We start from the raw sequence: 21,631 nt of genomic DNA, 5'->3' as shown, positions 1-21,631 counted from the left end.
CATTACCACCCTCCAGGGCCACCCCCTTTTCCCTGACCCCTCTATCTCAGCCCCTCTATTAGCTCCTTTCACAGGCTCATGTGGACCCTCTTCTGTTGTGAACTTCATTTTGGGTAATCCTTCCCCTTTCTCTTCCCTCGTGAAATAGAACTTTTCCTCAGACAGAACCAGATCTTTACTGGCAATTTTCTTTTCTTCTTTTTTTTTTGGATTTCTATTTATTTATTTATCTTATTTATTTATTAACATCTTTATTGGAGTATAATTGTTTTACAATGGTGTGTTACTTTCTGCTTTACAACAAAGTGAATCAGCTATACATACACATATATCCCCATATCCCCTCCCTCTTGCGGCTCCCTCCCACCCTCCCTATCCCACCCCTTTAGGTGGTCACAAAGCACAGAGCTGATCTCCCTGTGCTATGCAGCTGCTTCCTACTGGCAATTTTCAATGACAGCTGCTGCTTCTCTCATGAAGAGGGCTCAGCTCTCTTGCTTCCTATCGTGACTTCAGACTCTGCACAAAACAGTACATAATGGAAATGAAATTATTTCATTAAAGTCTCTCAATCCAAATGGAGGATGAAGATAGAGATACAATTAATCAGTCAAAAACCTTTATTGACTGGAATGCCCAGTCCAGTGAGGAACCAACCACTTAATAGATAATCAGTTTACAGTGTATGACCAGTGGGTATGAACAAAGTGGTAGTGAGCTCCTCGAGGTCAGGGACCAAGTCTCATTTATTTGTGCCTTGGATCCCAGCTCAATGCCCACCAAATGTAAACGCATGAGTGAATACATGAGTTACTGAATGAATCGTTGCATGCTTCTGGATATAAAATTACCTCTAGAAAGCCAATTTCTCTTGGATTAACTGGCATTCACATGAGTCATGTAGAAGTCTCTGGAGGGCATTCAGGATCAAGAATTAAGACTCTTCTTTTAAAAATCTTTGCCATCTGGCCATCTGCTTATCCTGGCTTCTCCCCATCTTGACTGAGGATGCTCATAACTCCAGGACTTTCCAAATGACCTCAGCATCTGACTCACAGTTCTCTTGCACACCATGCACACTCTGTTCTCAATCTCAGCAATTCAATATCTGTGTATAGTTGTTTCTTCTCTAGCCCCCTGATCTAATGATTCTTGACCTTGGCCCATTTTTTTTGTGTGTTGGTTGCTAGCTCAGCTTTCCAGCCTTACTTTCAAGATTACTTTTTACACCTTGTATTATCAACCTAGGTGGCCATGTCCCCCAACACAATTGTCCATGTTGAATGGGCACCATCCCCATGAACCAACATGCCACCCATACTTCACAGGCAAGCTTAAACATTGCCTTCTTCACAGGACTTGTGCTGATTCACCCAACTAGCTGTGATCTCCTCTTTCCTGAAAATTGCAGAGAATCTTAGTTGTCCTTCTCTTATGGAATGTGTCATAGTCTGCTGTCTTAGTCCATTCAGGTTGCCACAACAAAAATTCCATAGTGTGGATGGCTTAAACAACTAAATTTACTTCTCACAGGTCTGGAGGATGGGAAGTCCAAAATCATGGCCCTGGCAGATTTTGTGTCTGGTGAGAGCCTGCTTCGTGGTTCACAGGTGGAGCTTTCTAGCTGTAAGCCTTACACAGCAGAAGTGGGGCAAGGGAGCTTTCTAGGGTCTCTTCTAAGAGGGTACTAATCCCATTCATGAGGGTCCCACCCTCATGACCTAATCACCTCTCAAAGATCCCACCTCCTAACACCATCATATTGGGATTAGGATTTCAACATATAAATTTTGGGGGACACAAGAATTCAGTCCATAACATCTGCCTTCTAGTATTGTTATGTGTGTCTCTGCCTCACCTTCTCTAGTTTGATGTAAGTTTTCATGGAGAGGAGGCTGTGCCTCACCCATCTTCTTGTCACACCCCTTCATAACAGTACCTAGCACAGAACAGTGGACAGATGTTATTTTGTCTTCACAGCATCCCATCTTTTAAGGGATCCTCCTTCTATGTCTATATGATTAAAGTGGAGCTGTAAATTATGGTGTCCCACAAAGTTGGGCAGAAAATACAGGCCGGCCAATGAAAATACTCCATTCCCAGCCTTAGAGATGACACACAACCTAATCAGAACAAAAGAGTCTGCCTTGAGATTTGCTACATGCATACACTGAGAAAGGTCTTTCTTCTTCTAAGACCAGAAGCTATGGGGAAGAGGTAGATTGGCCTTTCTGTGGCCGTCTCTCTAGCCAACGTGGAGAAAGCTACAGGAGAGAATGAGGCCTACCTCAAAGGGAGCAGACACAGAAACAATAATAGCTGGCGTGTTCAGAGCTGGCTTTACACTAGACACTATTCCAAGCACATTGTGTGGATGATCTCATTTACTCCTCACAAGAACTATGAAGCAGATACTATTATTATAGCCATTTTACAGATGAGGAAACAAGGGTACTAAGAAGTTAAGCAACTTGTTTTCAGATACCAGCTAGATAGGTGGTGGCGCCAGGATTTGAATCCAGCCTGTGGGACCCCAAAACTATCATGCTATGCTCTTCCATATGAGCCAAGACTAACATAAATGGGAGATAGATGGATTTATTCATTTATGAACAAGTGCAAGGGAGAATTGACAACATCGTTTGTGCCTGGAGCCAGCTGACTCATGTGCTTTTTAGTTAAATAAGCCAGTGCATTCTCTCTTTGCTTAAAATAGTTTGTGTATCAGTCACTTGCAACCTCCTGGGTTCATGGAAGAACATGTCCTAGAGATAGAGCATTACTTCTAGGCTTGCATCCTGGCACTACCCCTCAACACTTGGACAAATTACTTGACCTCTCAGGACCCTGGAGGTAAATACCCCAGACTCTCAGGGCTGAGGGGACTGTGACTGGAGATGAGATTACATGTAAATACACTTAACATTCTGCTAACACAATTTAAGTACTCAATAATTGTTAGATCTCTTCTCTTCTCCTTTCCTTTATGAGGAGTACCTGTTCAATAAGCATTTGTTGAATTGAATTAAATCCTCAAGAGGCTGCAGGATGTAGCCTGAGCTTGAATGCAGCTGGAGTTACAGAGTCTCTAATCAGGGGGAGCTCCTCAGCTTGAGAGGCCACCTGACAACCCTATTTGGCCATTAGAAAGAAGAAGAAGGATGTTAAGCATCTTTTCATGTGTTTGCTGGCCATTTGTATGTCTAACAAACACATGAAAAGATGCTCAGCATCACTAATCATTAGAGAAATGCAAATCAGAACTACAATGAGGTGTCACTTCACACTGGTCAGAATGGCCATCATCAAAGAATCTACAAACAGTAAATGCTGCAGAGGGTGTGGCACGGATTGGGAGACTGGGGTTGACATACATACACTACTATGTATAAAATAGATAACCAATGAGAACTGACCGTATAGCACAGGGAACTCTACTCAATGCTCTGTTGTGACCTAAATGGGAAGGAAATCCAAAAAAGAGGGGAAATATGTATATGTATAGCTGATTCACTTTTCTGTGCAGCAGAAACTAACACAACATTGTAAAGTAACTATAATAAAAAAAAAAAAGAAAGAAAGAGGAGGAGGGATTCTGCCCTTCTTTGGTCTCCATCTCACTGACAGTCTTAGCCTCTCTGCTTCCAGATCGCTCCAGCCTACAGAACAATGGCTGTCTGCAGTAACTTCAGAGGTGCTCTGGCCCCTCCATGTCCTCTTTTGTAAGATAAGGTGGGGGTCCTTTGAGAAAGAGAACCAGGCGTGGCTTTCTTAACATAAGAGAAGACATTTTTTTGCCTAAGCCATTTTGTAATCTAAGCCTGGCCACAATGCTTGCCTTTGAACAGGTCTTAGTAATTAATGATCTTAAGGGAAGTGAGGAAATGTAGGAACAAAGGAAAAGCAGTTAAGAAACAATAGTTCAGATAAACAGCAAGGTCCTACCGTACACCACAGGGAACTATATTTAATATCTTGTAATAACTTATAATGAAAAGGAATATGAAAAAGAATATATATATAACCGAATCACTTTGCTGTATACCAGAAACATAACACTGTGAATCAACTATACTTCAATTTAAAAAGAAAAGAAAAGAAAAGAAAAATCAGAATATATAAGCAGATCATCTGATTTAAAAACAGTAAAGAAGGGCTTCGCTGGTGGCGCAGTGGTTGAGAGTCTGCCTGCCGATGCAGGGGACACGAGTTCGTGCCCCGGTCCGGGAAGATCCCACATGCCGCTAGGCCCGTGAGCCATGGCCGCTGAGCCTGCGCGTCCAGAGCCTGTGCTCCGCAACGGGAGAGGCCACAACAGTGAGAGGCCCGTGTACCGCAAAAAAAAAAAAAAAAAAAAAAAAAAAGTAAAGAAAAAAACAAAAAAGGAAAGAAACAATAGTTCAGCAATATAACAGAGTCCTAGTTCCTCCTCAAGAAAAGCACCTAACAATCAGATATGTATCTTTGAGTTCTGCAGGAACTCAAAGGCCCCCACCCAGGTGGAGGAAGGAACCATGATGTTGACCCTCCTGACTTCAGTCAACTAAAGCTTGGACTCTGTCAAACTTTGCCCCACTTCTATGCTGAATTCTCCTCTGCTGAAGCCCCTCCATGAATATGCAAGTACTCTTAGCTTAAAACTTCCCCACTTTGGGCTTCCCTGGTGGCGCAGTGGTTGAGAGTCCGCCTGCCAGTGCAGGGGACACAGGTTCGTACCCTGGTCCAGAAAGATCCCACAATCCGCGGAGCCGCTGGGCCCGTGAGCCATGGCCGCTGAGCCTGCGCGTCCGGAGCCTGTTGCTCCACAACGGGAGAGGCCACAGCAGTGAGAGGCCCGCGTACCAAAAAAATAAAATAAAATAAAAAATAAAATAAAACTTTCCCACTTTTGCTGTTTGGGGAGACACTACTTTGGGAAAGATCCCCAGTGTTCCCCTTACTTGCTGCAAGTAATAATCCTTCCTTCTCCCAAACTTTGGCTTAGTTGTATCTTTTGGCCCAACACCCACCAAGAGGCAAACCCAGTTTTTAGGTAACGCTTTCCCTCCTCCTCATAGTTTCCCTCCTATCCAGATACTACTGATTAATTAACCTTCTAGGTCTTTCTCAGACCTGCTCTCTCTTCTTTACCCCAACTGACAGTGCCCTTCATCTCCTTTCTGGATGTTTGCCTCAACCTCCTCACAGCCTCCCTCCCTCCAGCCTGCCAGCCCCATGGTGCAACCAGGAACACCCATGTTCAAGATGACCAAGCCACTCTTCACCTTAAAACCGCCATTGCCTACTGGATAACGGGCAAACACTTAGCAGTCACGCAAGGCCCTCCTCAGCCTGGTCCCCACCCACAACTCTAGGCCCATCTCCTACCTTTGCTATTTTATGCCTCTGTGCCATCCTCACCCTGTTCCCGCTTCTGGAAAACCCTGCGCCACCCACCTCCTGCAGCCCCTTCCCCCAGTTCTTACTCATCCTTTAAGACTCTGCTCAGTTGTTTGGTTTTTTTTTCTCCTGGAAACCTTCCATAAACTCCCAGCCCACTCACTGGGCCAAGTGCCTCTCCTCCGTGTTCCCACGGCACTGGTACATAATTCTGTCTTCTCACATATCTTTTTATACTGATAAGATCACTTTCTCCATCTCTCCTGAGAACTTTGCGGCCTTACTCAAGAACCTTGAGGTCTTACTAAGTGTGTAACCCTTGCACCCAGCACAGTGCCTGGCTCCCAGTCGGCCCCCACCTGCAGACACCGTGAAAGCTGATTCAAAGGGACTGAAAAGGAGAAACAGGAGCCATTACATGTCTTGCAGATGAAAATCCTGGTTTCCGGGCTTCCCTGGCGGCGCAGTGGTTAAGAATCCACCTGCCAGTACAGGGGACATGGGTTTGAGCCCTGGTCTGGGAAGATCCCACATGCCGCGGAGCAACTAAGTCCGTGCACCACAACTACTGAGCCTGCGCTCTAGAGCCTGCAAGCCACAACTACTGAGCCCACGTGCCTAGAGCCCGTGCTCCATAGAAAGAGAAGCCACCACAATGGGAAGCCCACGCACTGCAACGAAGAGTAGCCCTGGCTCGCTGCAACTAGAGATAGTCCGCGTGCAACAACGAAGACCCAATGCAGCCAAAAATAAAATAAAAATAAAATAAATTAAAGAAAAGAAAATCCTGGTTTCCTTTTTTCCCTCTGGTTGATTCCTTAATCGCAGGACTGGGGCCAGTGGTTAATACAACACTTAGGGTTTAATTGTTGGGGGGAAGAGGGAGTGGTTTACTCACCTTCTAAACTGAGGAAGGGGTACTCTCTCCACTAGTGGTGGAAAAGGAAAAAAGAATTTTCTCTGGGATCCTGTGTGGTTGTAGCATTGTTTGTGTAATTGTGTGATTCTTCATATAGTTTTGCATGCATGATACATGAATAGGTAACCTTTGGCTACCTTAAAATAGCCCCCATCTCAGTTTTAAAAAGGATAAAGTTATTTCATTACATCTAAATATAGGCAAAGAGTTTGTACTGATGCATAACTTAAGCAAATGCATGCAAATCCCTTGCAGGCTGGTGGGACCTGATGATGCCATCACCGTAGTTACATCTCAGGCCCCCCATTGTTCCTCCTCCCTTCTGCTGGACCTGGAACAACCATGTAACCTCTCGGACTCTTAGGATTCTCCTTGACCTAGTGGGCTAGTGATTCCTGTCAGCCTGCCTCACAGGGCCCTTGGGAGAAGTGGATGGAAAAATGGGCAGAGAGAGGGCTGTGCTCCAGGAGATGCAACCCTGAGGAGGAGGAAATGGGTGGAGTGGTGGGCAGGCCATCGTGGGAAGTCCTGCTGGGCCAGCTGCCCGCTGCTATGCTGGAATTTCTGGGGTTTCATTCCTCTATAATTCTCATTTCCCCCCCTCTCAAATCTGTTTTCCATCAGATAGAAATGTGTTCTCTCTGCCTTTCTCCCCGAGCCGTGCCTGGCCTCTCAGAACTAGGCTGAATCTTTTGGCACCCACTAATTAAAACCAAGAAGGCAGGAGACGGACTAGCCTTGCGGCCACCCCTCGCGATCCCCCTTCCCCCCAGCTCGCCCTGATTCCCGCCTTTCTCCCTGGATGGAAAGTTTGGCCTCAGACTGTCCTCGTGACTGGAAAAAGCAGGGTCAGCTCATCAAAGCAGAACAGGGGTTGTTAGTTATCTTTCTTCTTTCGGAAGGTTATTAAGAAGGCATCGCTTGGGAAGGGGGGGTCACCCGGGCCCGGCTGGCTCCAGCCAGAAAGGTGGCCACGTGGTTCATCAGGGAGAAGGCCTGCCAGGGGCAGGGAGGACGTTATCAGCTGGTGGTGAGGTGTTGAGAGGGGGTGGCTATGGAAGGGAAATGTGTGTGGGGAAGTGGTCGCTGTGCCAGGCCAGGAGGGAAGGCCAAAGGGGAGTGACTTATTCTATGTCAGGCCAGTTTTCTCTCGAAAGGTGCTGGGGCCAAGCCCAGTGCTCCCTCTTTCTGTCTTTCCTGCTTCCCTGGGAATAGGAAGGAAGTGTGTGTGACGATGAGGAGAAGGGCTCTGTACCTCTGAGGGGACATTTGGGGCCAGCTGCTGCGTCTTCCAGTTTTCATGTCTCAGTAACTGCAGGAGACTGTCTCTTTCTAAGGGGCAGTTGCGATATTTCCTTAGAACATCTGGGTTGCCATCTTGTATTCCTGGATTCTCCAGAAGTACAGTGGGGCTGGGGTATGGCCTGGAAGGGAACACCTAGGGTGGGAATAGAAAGAAGGAGACTTACATGGTGATCATTTTGAAATGTATAGAAATATTGACTTACTATGTTGTGTACCAGCAACTAACATAGTGTTGTAGGTCAATTATACTTCAAAAACAAAGAGGCAAACAAATAAACTTATCAAGGAGATCAGATTTGTGGTTACCAGAGGCAGGGGTTGGGGGTGGGAGTGGGAAGAGGGGAATTGGTTGAAGGCAGTCAAAAGGTACAAACTCCAGTTATAAGATAAATTCAGGGAATTCCCTACTGGTCCAGTGGTTAGGACTCCATGCTTTTACTGCTGGGGCCCAGGTTCCATCCCTGGTTGGGGAACTAAGATCCCACAAGCTGTGTGGCCCCGCCAAAAAAAAAAGATAAATACATACTAGGGATGTACAACATGGTAGATACGATGAACACTGCTGTATGTTACATATGAAAGGTGTTAAGGAGTAAATCCTAAGGGTTCTCATCACAAGGAAAATATTTTTTCTACTTCTTTAATCTTGTATCTATTTGAGATGATGGATGTTCACTAGACTTACTGTGATAATCATTTGATGATGTATGTAAGCCAAGTTTCTATGCTGCACACCTTAAACTTATACAGTGGTGTATGTCAATTATATCTCAATAAAACTGGAAGAAAAAGAAAAAAATGAAATGAAAAAAAAGAAAGAGGTCTGGACAGGAGTCAGCTGAATTGGGGGACAACAGAGGGTGGGGTCTGCGGGAAAGGACGCATATGTCTGTCGAAGATCAGTGGTCGAAGGCTGAGGCAAGAAGAGCATGGTCGGAGGGGGAGGGGATATTACAACCTCCACCAACACCCAGCACAGCGTTCTGTCCCTGTTGAACTGCCGTAAGCTCTCCCACATTTCTATTTTACCTGTAGAGATCTGAGAGTTTTCAGGAACTAATTCTGGGAAGTTCTGACTCTGTGTGAAAAGCAACAGCAGAAACAACAGCATACCAAGGCGTGATTACGGTCCCTAAACATGTATCTATCCCTTCTTCTCTGAGTAGTTAAACTCAGAATTTCAGTGAGGCACCTGGCTCCTCAGCTCAAGACCCCATCTCCCAGCTTCCCTTGCTCCCAGCTGTGGCTTTAGGGTGAAGTTTTAGCCAATGGCATGTGAGTGGAAGGGATGGGTGCCACTTCTGGGTAGTACCCTAAAGGGAAAGACATACACTCCACTGCCCTTTTCCCCCTTCTCTCTGACCAGATGTGGATGTGATGGCAGGAGCTGGAGCAATTATCTTAGATCTTGACATGGAAGCCACATGTTGAGGATGGCAGAGTGACAAGGTAGGATGAGTCTGTCCTGCACTGTGAAACTGCCATAGGACTCTCTCTTGGTGAGGCCACTCTTAGCATGACTTTGTCACAGCAGCTGAACTTGTATCACACCTATGTAAATAACACAGCCAACAGCTGCTGAGAGCTTCCTGTGTATCCATCACTGTACTGGGGGTTTTACACATAGCATTTAATTTAATCTCCTCCTAAGCCAGTGAGTTGGTGAGCAGCACGCTGTCCTGACTCAACACCCCAGACATATCTCTTCTCCCCTCGCTATCCTATCCAGGCACGGTCAGGTTGTTGGGGTATCTGCCTCACAGCCCTCATTGTCTCTGCCACATACCATGCAATGGATCATGCACATATGAAGAACCCACATCTATGAATAAACTCAGACTAAGACATAGCCGCCCCCCCATTTAACGATCCTTCACGTGGAGTAGGAGTGGCGATCCCTTCTTGGTGGCTGTGGTTACGTGCAGTAGTCTGTATACCGGTCCTACCCCCACTCTTCCTTCCCACTCAGGAACGCCTATTGCAGTGCAGGGGAGTCGGAGTGACATTACTGAGGATGAGTCTTGAATTTGTTCTAATTTATTTTTTAAAAGGTGGATTCCTCCATAAGTATTTTGAGCACTATTAGTAACAAATCTTTCTTCACCCTCTCATTTGACTGTGGTGGGTCAGTTGCCATGACACTGCTGTGGGGAACCACCAGCCTGAGGGACTGCTTCAGTGATTGGTCATGTCTGCAGCTGGTCAGCTTTCCCTTGCACGGTCTGCAGCACCACAGGGCAAGGACAATGGGGTGCTAGCTCTTCAGTGTGGACAGAACACACGGATGTCATAAAAAAGAACATGGGCCAGTTTTGCACTCCCTGAGTATTCCTTCTGCCTTCTGCTTACAGTGTCTTGCTTTCCCTTCAGGGAGCACCTACTGCCTATTCCATGTGTTCAAACGTCTGCTCTTTTCAAAGTTTAGGCACGTGACCCAAACCTGACTAGAGTCTCTCTCTCTCTCTCTCTCTCTCACCCAGTGTTGTGTCCCAGGTAACAAGATGTATAACAGTTGGGACTGAATTGTCTTGACTCATGAATTCTCACTACTGTGGATACTGAGTATTAATTTACATAATTAATTAATTAGAGCAAATTCAAGATTATCCTTAAATGCAGTCACTCTCTCTTGCATTTCAATGTGTCTTCTTGAAGTGGAGAGAGAAGACTCACACTAGAGTTAACAGGTAGGAAAACTGCATAATGGGCAGGACCCCAGGTCCTGTCCTTCCCAGGCATTGTTGCCCAAGTCCCCCTCTCATTCTGGGAGCTTCCCTGTAATCCGAGCAACCACACTGCACAACTTTAGGAGGAACCATTCACATGTCATCTCTGGTGTTGTGCAAAGAGGTGGCATTGCCCCATAGCCTTCCAGTACATTCCTCGTTGTTGTTTAAGTTAGCACAAGTCGGTTCTTGAGGGTTACAACCAAAGAAGCTAACCTGGAATCTTTAGCCATTCTCCCACAACCCACTGCTATTCAACCATCCAGCAACTAGACTTGCTTCCCTTTTCCTTTAAGTGCTCCAGGAATAGCATTATCACATTTGAAATATAAAAAAGTAAACAAAAATACAGGATACCCAGTTAAGTTTGATTTCAGATAGACATAATTTTTTAGTATAACTATGTCTCATGCAATTTTTGGGCACCCTGTGTTGTATCTGGCCGCCCTACCCAGGGAAGAAAATGATGTCTCATCTTTCGGGGTTGATCTAAAAGCACTCACCCACATTTACCCTTTTCTCCTGCCCCTTACTGCAATATGTAAAGTGCATCTTTAGAAGTGGCCATATAATTTACCAGATGGTTGGTTTAAGGGTAGGCACCTGATACAAAATGGACCAAGGTGCCTTCCCAGAATTTTTCAGACAGGAAGTAAGAAACAATTAAGTACTGTCAGGTGTAAGAGTTTGGAAAACACTAAGCTCAGGGACTAATGGCAGCCTCGATTTCTTACACATGAACAGGACTGGTCTTTATTGAGAGAATAAGTTGGATGTGCAGGCAGAAGCAGAGCGGAGAGAGGGAGACAATTCTGAGTGTTCGAATTGCAGGTTCCAGCTGTTCTTGAGACCTCCCTGCCTTGGCCATGTTTTGATTTTTAATCTTTCTTAGATTCTATGAACTATTCAGTTCTTCTTTGCCCAAGAGTTGAAGCCAAATTAAAACAAGTTGCAACCCTTATTTCATTGTATTGGAGTAAAGTTCTTAAGTTTCCATCTTCCCAAGATGTGAGTGGGAGCTGTATCTTACTCATTCTGGCCACCACAGCATGTAACCCAGCACCTGGCATAGACTAGGAGCTAGATTATATTTTAAATAAATTAATAAATGACTCCGTGGGCTTGGAGGTCAGCAGCATAATGTACATTTGACGAACTTCATTTCTTGAAAGATACTCGCACCAGGAATTTTCTCAGCAGCTCACTGAAAAGCCCTGAAACTTAGAGCATCTGCCACCCACAGCTGGCCTGTTTGGAAGCAAGACTATGTTGGGTCATGTGTTTTTATAGAGGGTGGAGAGTAATGAGCCTTTATGATAAGGATCGTGATACTGAAACAACCTTGCTTCAAAAGCTAACCTCCTTGCATTTTGCAGTGGTTTCTATTCCCTTCTAGACAGATGAGAATGGAATAGGAGCAAGTCCTGTTAGGCCCTCCTAAGGAAGCCCTGGGAAGATGGCCCTGGCACTCCTGGTCCAGACCTAGCACAATTCCTGACAGCAGGAAGTGTAGGGAAAGGTCCAGGTGTAAGTGAATAGGGTAGGGGTCCCCGGAGAAAGAGAACCAAGCCTGGTTTTCTTGACATAAGAGAAGCCATTTTAGGCCTAAGCCGTTTTGGGATCTAAGCCTGGCCACGATGCTTGCCCTTGAGCAGGTCTCAGTAATAATGATCTTAAGGGCACAAAAGAACAAACGACTGTTAACAGGAAAGAGAAGTAACAATAGCAAAGATAATAAATCAGTTGTAAAGACTCCCAGTTCTGTTTCAATGTTAAAAATTAGCCTGAAGCATTTTCTTGAGCTGTTTTGCAGAATTTAAACCCACCTCGAGTGCTCAACCACCAGATCTACTGGAACCTAAAAGATGATGTCATTGACTTTTCTGACCCTGGTGACTTCAATCAGCTAAAGCTTGGACACTTGTAGACTTTTGCCCCAGTTCTATACTGAATTCTTCTGTTCAAGCCCCTTCATGAATATGTATCTACCACTCAAGCCCCATCATGAATATGCCTGTACTCTTAGTTGAAATTTTCCCCAGTTTTGCCGTTGGGGAGACACTGCTTTGGGAAAGATCCTGGTGTCCTCCTTACTTGTTGAAAATAATAAGTCCTTCCTTCTCCTGATCTTTGGCTTTGTTGTGTCTTTCAGCTTGACACCAACCAAGAGGTGAACCAGTTTTCGGGTAGCATCTGTAAGGCATGCCCAGGTGGTACCATCAGGAGCGGTGGTATGTAACCCTCAGCCCTCCGACATCCTAATTGTTACAGAATGTCCTGCCTGGGCTCTGACCCTTCAAGCCCCATCACCCTGTCTCAGGCCCCTCAAAAGCCTGAAATTTTGTTGCCAGAGGTTCAAAGGTCTCAGGTTACAACAGAGGCGGGGCACCTGGAAGCACAGGCCCCACGTCCCCTAACAAGACTTTCAGGAAAGAGGAGTCAGCTTTCAGCTCCAGTGCCAAGCTGTCTAGAAAGGGGGCCAGTGAGTGTCTTGCCCTCCCTAGAGAGCGGTAGCCCCTGTCTCCCAAGCTGTGCAGGGAGACAATTCTTTCTGTCGGCCTGTGGAAGAATGAACTCTGTTGCCCTCTGCACTTGAGGAATTCCATCATCCTTAAATTATTTGTGTCAATCGTTTGAATCGAAAGAGAATTTTAGAGCTGGGAGAATTTGTTTATATTGTTGCAATTTATAATGCTCGTTTTGTCACAGCAGTTTGCCTATACAAAAGGATGACCTAACATTCACTTATGGAGAGAGAAAACAAAACGCAAACTAAGGGGGCTTCCCTGGTGGCGCAGTGGTTGGGAGTCTGCCTGCTAATGCAGGGGACATGGGTTCGAGCCCTGGTCTGGGAGGATCCCGCATGCCGCGGAGCGACTGGGCCCGTGAGCCACAACTACTGAGCCTGCGCGTCTGGAGCCTGTGCTCCGCAACGGGAGAGGCCGCCACAGTGAGAGGCCCGCGCAACGCGATGAAGAGTGGCCCCCGCTCGCCACAACTAGAGAAAGCCCTTGCACAGAAACGAAGACCCAACACAGCCAAAAATAAATAAATTAATTAATAAAAAAAAAAAAAAGCAAACTAAGGCTTTGCAACATCAAAGTGAATATTACTTTTGACAAAATGTACAGAGATGTGGAAAAAAGGCTGATCAGAAGGTTTTGTAAATAATGGGCTTGCTGGCTGATCCCTGAGGCTCCCTTCAGCTCTAAGTCTTTGTTTCTTCTGTGTTCATCACATTTGCATGCTGATTTTTGTATCAATGGTGAGGAAAGACTCCAGTGAAAATGTTGTCAGCACAATGGGCTGACAGAACAGTTGTGATTTGTGGAGATGTCCTCCCAACTATCTTATCTCTGTTAAGTATATTCTTACTGGGAATTTCCAAGAGAGAACCTGATCATTTACTGACCTATTGACCTACATACCTACCTATTGATGTCTCTTCTTTATCATCAACTACTATTGTTATTATGCTAAGTGCTTCAGATATATCATCTCATTAAAAATTCTCACTTAAAATTCTTTTCAATCTTATTAAGAGATACTATCTTCTCATTTGATGTATGAAGAAATTGAGTCCTAGTGAGATTAACTTGACTGATGTCACACAGCTGGTAAATGACCAAGCCAGGGTTGGGACTGAAACCTCCCTGACTTCAGAATCTTAATGAGTTTGTGTAATTGGCTTCCTTCCCTGATCCACTTGCTTAAATTGTATGTTATCTTCTTCTTTGTCCCTTAAGACATTTCAGGGTCTTTATATTCTCCAGTGCAGAGGGTCTTAATCTGGGTTTGCAGAAGAGTTTCAGGGAATCTGGGTTTACAGAAGAGCTTCAGGGAATCAGTGAAGCTTTTGAAAGACACGTACATTTTATGTGTAGATACTCACGTATGTGTTTCTGGGAAGAGATACCATTGCTTTTATTGCATTCTTGAATGGTTATGAGACCCTGAGTGTTGGTGTGAGTTGGCTCGTTCCAATGAACTCTAGTGTCAAGTTCTAGGACAGAGGTTCCCAAACATTAGTGAGCATCAGTCTCACCCAGGGAGCTTGTTAAAATGCAGATGCGCTGCCACTCCAGGTGATGTTGAAACTTGGTCTCTGTGCACTGGTGCCAAATCAAATCTTGGAGACAGAGCTTTGGGTGCCCAGGAGCCCCACAGGGTCCTGCTCAATTTCATAGGGAGTCTGATTTGGTAGATCTGGGGCCAGACTAGGAATCTCCTTTTTTTTTAAATTTAATTTTTATTTTATATTGGAGTATAGTTGATTTATAATGTTGTTGTTAGAGGAATCTACATTTTAACAAGCACCTCAGTTGATTGTGATGCCGGATATCTGGGATACACATCTCACGGGGAGAATAAATTATTTTATTTGATGAGTTACTCTGCAGTTCCCACTCATTTCCCGGTGACCTTAGATCCTATAGTTACCCTTGTGACATTATTGTAGCAACCCCTTTGAAAAGAATCCAGGCATTTTCCACTCCTCCCCCAAAAAATGTTTGAACCTGTCCGTGAATGTCAGGGTTGTGCTCCATAGAAAGAGGAGATCCAGAGAATAAAGACAAATCGAAAGGAATTTCAACAAATTCTCCCAAATGGAAATACTCAAATTGTTGGATATTCCAGTACTGATGCCATCAGCCAGTGATTCCTGACTGTTCATACAGGAGCCTTTGCCCAGGTGAGTTCACTGGGGCCCAGGAGGGGGCCGTACCTTGTATGTGCCTAAATCTTCATGGCAGACTGGTGGGTCAGTTTGCCCTGCCCAGGCCTCTTGTCTAACCCCTTTTGTCTCCTTTCATCACCAACAGGAGGCTAGTGGGGTATGAAACTTCATAAACCTTTTTGTTGCATTTTGCACCAGGCATGGCTATAGTGGCCACCCGAATTACACTGGGTCAATTAAATTGTCTCAGGATTTTGAAATGGGGGGAGGGGGCTCAGAAACCCTAAACTGTCTGGAAGTGGGAAGTTATGTGAATTTTGGTTGAGGCAGCTATGTTCGTTTTAATAAGCAAATGGAACAGAAAAGGTCTATTGGGGAGAGGAAGGAAAGTTTCCATTCTTTCTGAGTTCCAGTTGTGTTTCCTGTTTTTGGTTTTTTGTTTTTTTTTTTTTTTTACGGTACAAGGGCCTCTCACGGCTGTGGCCTCTCCCATTGCGGAGCACAGGCTCCGGACGCGCAGGCTCAGCGGCCATGGCTCATGGGCCCAGCCGCTCCGCGGCATGTGGGATCTTCCCGGACCGGGGCACGAACCCGTGTCCTCTGCATCGGCAGGCGGACTCTCAACCACTGCGCTACCAGGGAAGCCCCCTGTTTTTGGTTTTACGAGGCATCTCCATAGTCTTTTTTTTGCTAAAGCAAGTTTGAGTGAATTTTACTTCTTCCAATCAAATGATTCTTTACTAGCATGCTTTCCAAAACATTTCCACTGCAGACAGAAAATACTAGTACTTGCATAGCACAGTCTTGGACCACTTGTGGCACCACATCTGGCGACCTCTGCTTTACTAAGACGTAAAATAGTATAAAGAAGACGATTTGTAATCAGTAGACTGACAGAGAAAATATCGAATGGGCTGTGGAGTTGAGATGGGATATGGGTTGTGCTGAAGTGGAATGGTGTGTGACGATCTCTTCCTTTCAGGACAAGTGACCAGTGGCCTTTAGTACCCTCAGCCTCTCAGAACCTAGACATGGTCTAGCCCACCGAGATCAAGGTTTTGGGGAACTGTACAGCTGTAAAACATGAGACTAACTGTGCTGGTTCTTTCCTGAAACCTTGCATGGAGTATGGCAAGAAAGGGAGAAACTCTAGCCTAGGTTACCCAGTTGAAAGCACATAGGGCAATTATGTAGTTAATCTCTTTGTGGGATGCCCTTTCTGAGCTGATGGGGACCTTATCAATAAATTATTAATTCATCTTGCCAAATTATAACAGATGAATTCTCTGCCATCCCCTTTTCGTGACTCAAGTTAATGCCTTGATTAAAAAAGAAAGGGGTCCTCATAAGTGGAAATATGCATAACTGAGAAGTGAGTAAACCGAGCCCCTCCAGAGAGCTTACTGCATACCCTGTAAATCAATGTCATGTTGCATTCCACTATAAAATGCATTCTTTGACCAGGCCAAGTGTATAGTGAGTTCTGGGTGTCAAGCTTGAGAGCAAACATGAGAAAGGAGATCCAGTCCATTTTTCCCCTCTGAGGAAGAGTAGGTAAGAAACAAAGATAGAGCTGGGTGTAGCCTAGGTTGTTGCTAAGCAACAGAACCCCTGCAGAAATGGTCACCCCAGAACACTTGCAGTGCTCTTTCTAAACAACCCCTCAGGCCAAGCATTGAGGAAGCAGTCTGACCCAACAAATTTCTGTCACTGGCTTGGAACCAGTAGAATTCCTTAGAAGAGACAGACAGCCCACTGGGTTTCTATGGAAAGAACACACTTCTGTGCTTGATTCAAACAAATAGGGAGTCTTACTCTGTCCACAGTTGGCCAGGCACCAGGCAGAAGTGAACTCCCACACGCTTGAAGCAGAGCATCAATATATTTACAATGGGAAATACAGTGCCACACTTTAATGCTTATCTGGGGGGAAATGTGCAATAGCCAAGATATAGTTAATGAGAATAATAGCAGAGAATCTCAAAACATACCACAAAGCTTCAGTAATTAAAACAATATGTATTAACATAGGAATAAATAAATCAGTGCAATAGAATAAATAATCCAAGCACGCTATATAATTGGGAAGTTAGTAAATGATCATAGTGGCATTTCAGATCATTGGGGATAAAATGTTGTGATTATTAGTTATAAATTTGGAAATAAAATAAAATTAGAATTACAACTAACACTGTATCCAAAGATAAGATTCCAGGTGAACTAAAGATCTAAATATAAGGAAAAATAACAACCAAATTATAAAAAAGCAGTACAAAAAATAACATTGAACAGGGAAAGTTTTTATTTTAAAAGTAAACCATAAATACCAGAAGCCATAAAAGAAAATACTGTCAGATTTGACAGTATGAAAATTTCTTTTTGAAAAAAGATGTCATAAATAAGATCAAAAGACAAACAGCAGAGGGGATTTCCCTGGTGGTCCAGTGGTTAAGAATCTGCCTGCCAGTGCAGGGGATATTGGTTCCATCCCTGGTGGGGGAAGATCCCACGTGCTGTGGGGCAAATAAGTACACAACTACTGAGCCCACGCTCTAGAGCCTGCAAGCTGCAACTACTGAGCCCACATGCCACAACTACTGAAGTCCGTGTGCCTAGAGCCCTTGCTCTGCAACAAGAGAAGCCACCGCAATGAGAAGCCTGCACACCACAATGAAGAGTAGCCCCTTCTGGCCACAACTAGAGAAAGCCCACGTGCAGTAACAAAGACCCAGTGCAGGCAAAACAAAACAAAACAAAAAAAAGACAAGCAGCAGAGAGGAAGAAAATATTTGCAACATACAGAGCAGAGAATAGGTTACTATCCATTATATATAAAAAGTTTCTACAAGTTAATAAAAACAATCCAATTATTTGAAAAGATAATTTATAAAAGAATACGAACAACTTAGAAACTCATCTCACCAGCAAACTAAAATAAGGCTGATTTGCTATTTTCTACCCATCACATTGGCTAAAGTTAAAAAGCAAAATAATATATAATTCATGCTTTTGGGAAATGAGCAATCACACACATCCTTGGTAGGAGTAGAAATCTAAATTCATACCAAGTTTTAGAAGGCGATGTGTAATATCTATTCAATTTTAATTCAATTTCTAGGAATTCATCCTATAGAAATACTTATCCATGTACAATCATAAGTAATATATGGGTAAAAGATGTTTTATTTAGCAGTTGACAAGAATAAAAAAACAAGACAAAACTAGTTCATTCCCTATTTCTGTTACATAGTCTTTCTTTGAACAGGGTACAATTGATTAAGCTTACCCTCAACAAATTACAATTTTATCTTTCTGAAATTACACCCAATTTACTTTGATTGGAAGGCATTTCTAAACTCTTCAGTCACACTTTCCACACAACACCTCATTCACTGTGTATGAGTTTTGCTATTTTAACTCTCAGATGGCAATCTTATTTTCTAGCACCAAAGTATGAGAAATTAGAAGACTGGTAAAATGCCACATGAATTCAATATATTATTAATTTTCCTTTCCCACTTTTGAGTCAAGAGGGCTGTTTCTCTCATGGACTCATCAACTCATCATCACGTTGCTGAGGCAGAGGAATCTTTGGTGGAAGATATGGTGGTAGGGGATGCAGAGGAGAAGGGAACCAAAGCATAATAAATTGTTAGTAAGTGCCTGGCACCATAAAAAGCAGTGGGTCACACCTTGAATGATTTTACTCTGCAGGAGACATTTGGCCATATATGGGGATATTTTTGGTTGTCACAACTAGGAGGTTCTTACTGGCATCTAGTGGGCAGAGGCTGAGGATGCTGCTAAGCAACCTAAAATGCACAGGACAAGCCCCCACAACAAAGGATTATCCAGTCCAAAATGTCAATCGATACTATTGATATAAGGCAATATAAAGCATCTTACATGGATATCTCATTAATATTCCCAACAACCCTATGAAGTTGGAACAGTAGAAAGTCTCTTAGTAGACTCACACTAAATCAACTCACTAACCCAATTAACTGGCATTCTCCCTTTCCTCCATAAAACACAATGAGTGATGACCAGGGCACACAAAGTGCTCAAGGCTGACCACTGACAAGAATGCTTGTGCACTTCTGCTTCATCAATACAGCTGTACTTACCAAGTTTCTTTTGTTACTGGACCTTCTAATTTTCTTATTATCATAATTATGTAATTTAACAACATATCACATGAATCAGAATTTTTCAATCTTGACATAAATCAATGATATCATTACAGGAGTGACATAAATCAATGATATCATTACAGGAGTGCAAATATAAAAGGAGGGACTTCCCGGGTGGCACAGTCGTTAAGAATCTGCCTGCCAATGCAGGGGACATGGGTTCGAGCTCTGGTCTGGGAAGATCCCACATGCCACAGAGCAACTAAGCCCGTGTGCCACAACTACTGAGCCTGTGTGCCACAACTACTGAAGCCCATGTGCCTAGAGCCTGTGCTCCACAACAAGAGAAGCTACCGCAATGAGAAGCCCGCACACTGCAATGAAGAGTAGCCCCTGCTCACTGCAACTAGAGAAAGCCCACACGCAGCAACGAAGACCCAATGCAACCATAAGTAAATAAATTAATTAATTTAAAAAATATAGAAGGAATTGTTTCTATGATAACTGACATGGCAGAGACTGGCTAGACCTCACTAACCTAACTTCTGGACATACAACTGGACCACATTTCCCAGACCTCTTTGCTTTGGATGGGACCATACTTCTACTTCTCACCAGTGGAGTGTGAACAGAGGTGGTATGCATCTCTTCTAGGCTGAGTTAGTTAAAGGATGGGTATGCCTTCATTATCCTCCTTCCTTCTCTTTCCCCTGCTTGTCACCTGATGCACCCAAAACAGTAACTTCAGAAGCCATGTATTGAATACTCCATGGCCAAAACTGAAGGGCCTTGTACCCATGAATCATGCTTGGAGGAGAGTCACTCACCAACTAGGAGCAATTGTTTTGGCCTTTATGTGAATAAGAAAAAAAATTCTATTGTTCTTGAACCATTATACATTTTGGGGCTTGTTGTTAGAGCAAGTTATGTTTCCTTAATTAATTAAGTGGCTTAAAGACTCTGGAAATACAGGCATGCCTTGGAGATACTGAGGATTCAGCTACAGACCACCACAATAAAGTGAGTCACACGAATGTCTTTGGTTTCCCAGTGCATATAAAAGTTATGTTTACACTATATTGTAGTCTATTAAGTGTGCAATAGCAAAACACTGTATATGCCTTAATTTAAAAATACTTTATTGTGGGAGGGAGGGAGATGCAAGAGGGAAGAGATATGGGGATATATGTATATGTATAGCTGATTCACTTTGTTATAAAGCAAAAACTAACACACCATTGAAAAGCAATTATACTCCAATAAAGGTGTTAAAAAATTCCCAGAAATTTAAAGCTGAGCCAAAAATAATGAAAAAAGAAAAAAACTTTATTGACTCCCTCTTGTGAGAGCACCAGAATCACAACTAACTACTGAACAGTCATTGAAAGGAAGACACTGGAACTCACCAAAAAAGATACCCCGCCTCCAAAGACAAAGGAGAAGCCACAATGAGATGCTAGAAGGGATGCAATCACAATAAAACCAAATCCCATAACTGCTGAGTGGGTGACTCACAAACTGGAGAACAATTATACCACAGAAGTCCACCCACTGGAGTGAAGGTTCTGAGCCCATGTCAGGCTTCCCAACCTGGGGGTCCGGCAATGGGAGGAGGAATTTCTAGAGAATCAGAATTTGAAGGCTAGTAGGATTTGACTGCAGGACTTTGACAGGACTGGGGGAAACAGAGACTCCACTCTTGGAGGTCACACACAAAGTAGTGTACACACTGGGACCCAGGGGAAGGAGAAGTGACCCCATAGGACACTCAGCCAGACCTACCTGCTAGTATTGGAGGGTCTCCTGCTGAGGTGGGGGATGGCTGTGGCTCACCAGGGGGACAAGGACACTGGCAGCAGAAGTTCTGGGAAGTACTCCTTGGTGTGAGTCCTCCCAGAGTCCACCATTAGCCCCACCAAAGAGCTGGGTAGGCTCTAGTGCTGGGTTGCCTCAGGCCAAACACCCAACAGGGAGGGAACCCAGCATCACTCATCAGCATACAAACAGATTCAAGTTTTACTGAGCTCTGCCCACCTGAGTAACACCCAGCTCTACTCACCACCAGTCCCTCCCATCAGGAAGCTTGCACAAGCCTCTTAGATAGCCTCATCCACGAGATGGCAGACAGCAGAAGCAAGAAGAACTACAATTCTGCAGCCTGTGGAAGGAAAACCACATTCACAGAAAGATAGACAAAATGAAAAGGCAGAGGACTTTGTACAAGATGAAGGAAGAAGATAAAACCCCAGAAAAACAACTAAATGAAGTAGAGAGAGGAAACCTTCCAGAAAAATAATTCAGAATAATGATAGTGAAGATGCTCCGGGACCTTGGAAAAAGAATGGAGGCAAAGATCGAGAAGATGCAAGAAATGTTTAACAAAGACCTAGAAGAATTAAAGAACAAGCACTTAGAAGAATTAAAGAACAAACAAACAGAGATAAACAATACAATAACTGAAATGAAAAATACACAAGAAGGAATCAATAGA

General features: G+C 44.0%; 2 long non-coding RNA genes across 4 annotated transcripts in view; one reads left to right on the top strand and one right to left on the bottom strand.

The window, feature by feature from the left end:
* The window catches only part of LOC109547190 (uncharacterized), a 117,676-nt gene that overhangs the window by 52,088 nt on the left and 43,957 nt on the right, over positions 1-21,631 (top strand). For 2 of the 3 annotated variants that reach the window (XR_004525292.2, XR_012330597.1), the window contains 2 exons: positions 12,482-12,560; positions 13,039-15,689. This is a non-coding gene — a long non-coding RNA (uncharacterized lncRNA). Of the gene's footprint in view, positions 1-12,481; positions 12,561-13,038; positions 15,690-21,631 lie in introns of those variants that run through there. The other variant, XR_012330596.1, reaches the window with a different exon arrangement.
* On the bottom strand, positions 384-21,044 carry LOC141278245 (uncharacterized). The gene is made up of 3 exons (XR_012330599.1): positions 20,923-21,044; positions 7,554-7,736; positions 384-519 (listed from the first exon to the last, which is right to left on the bottom strand). It is a non-coding gene; the product is annotated as an uncharacterized lncRNA (long non-coding RNA).

The sequence above is a fragment of the Tursiops truncatus genome, chromosome 1, assembly GCF_011762595.2.
Source record: "Tursiops truncatus isolate mTurTru1 chromosome 1, mTurTru1.mat.Y, whole genome shotgun sequence".
NCBI classification, from domain to species: Eukaryota; Metazoa; Chordata; class Mammalia; order Artiodactyla; family Delphinidae; genus Tursiops; species Tursiops truncatus.
The sequence above is the reverse complement of the archived record's forward strand: the minus strand, read 5'-3'. Positions and strand labels throughout refer to the sequence as shown.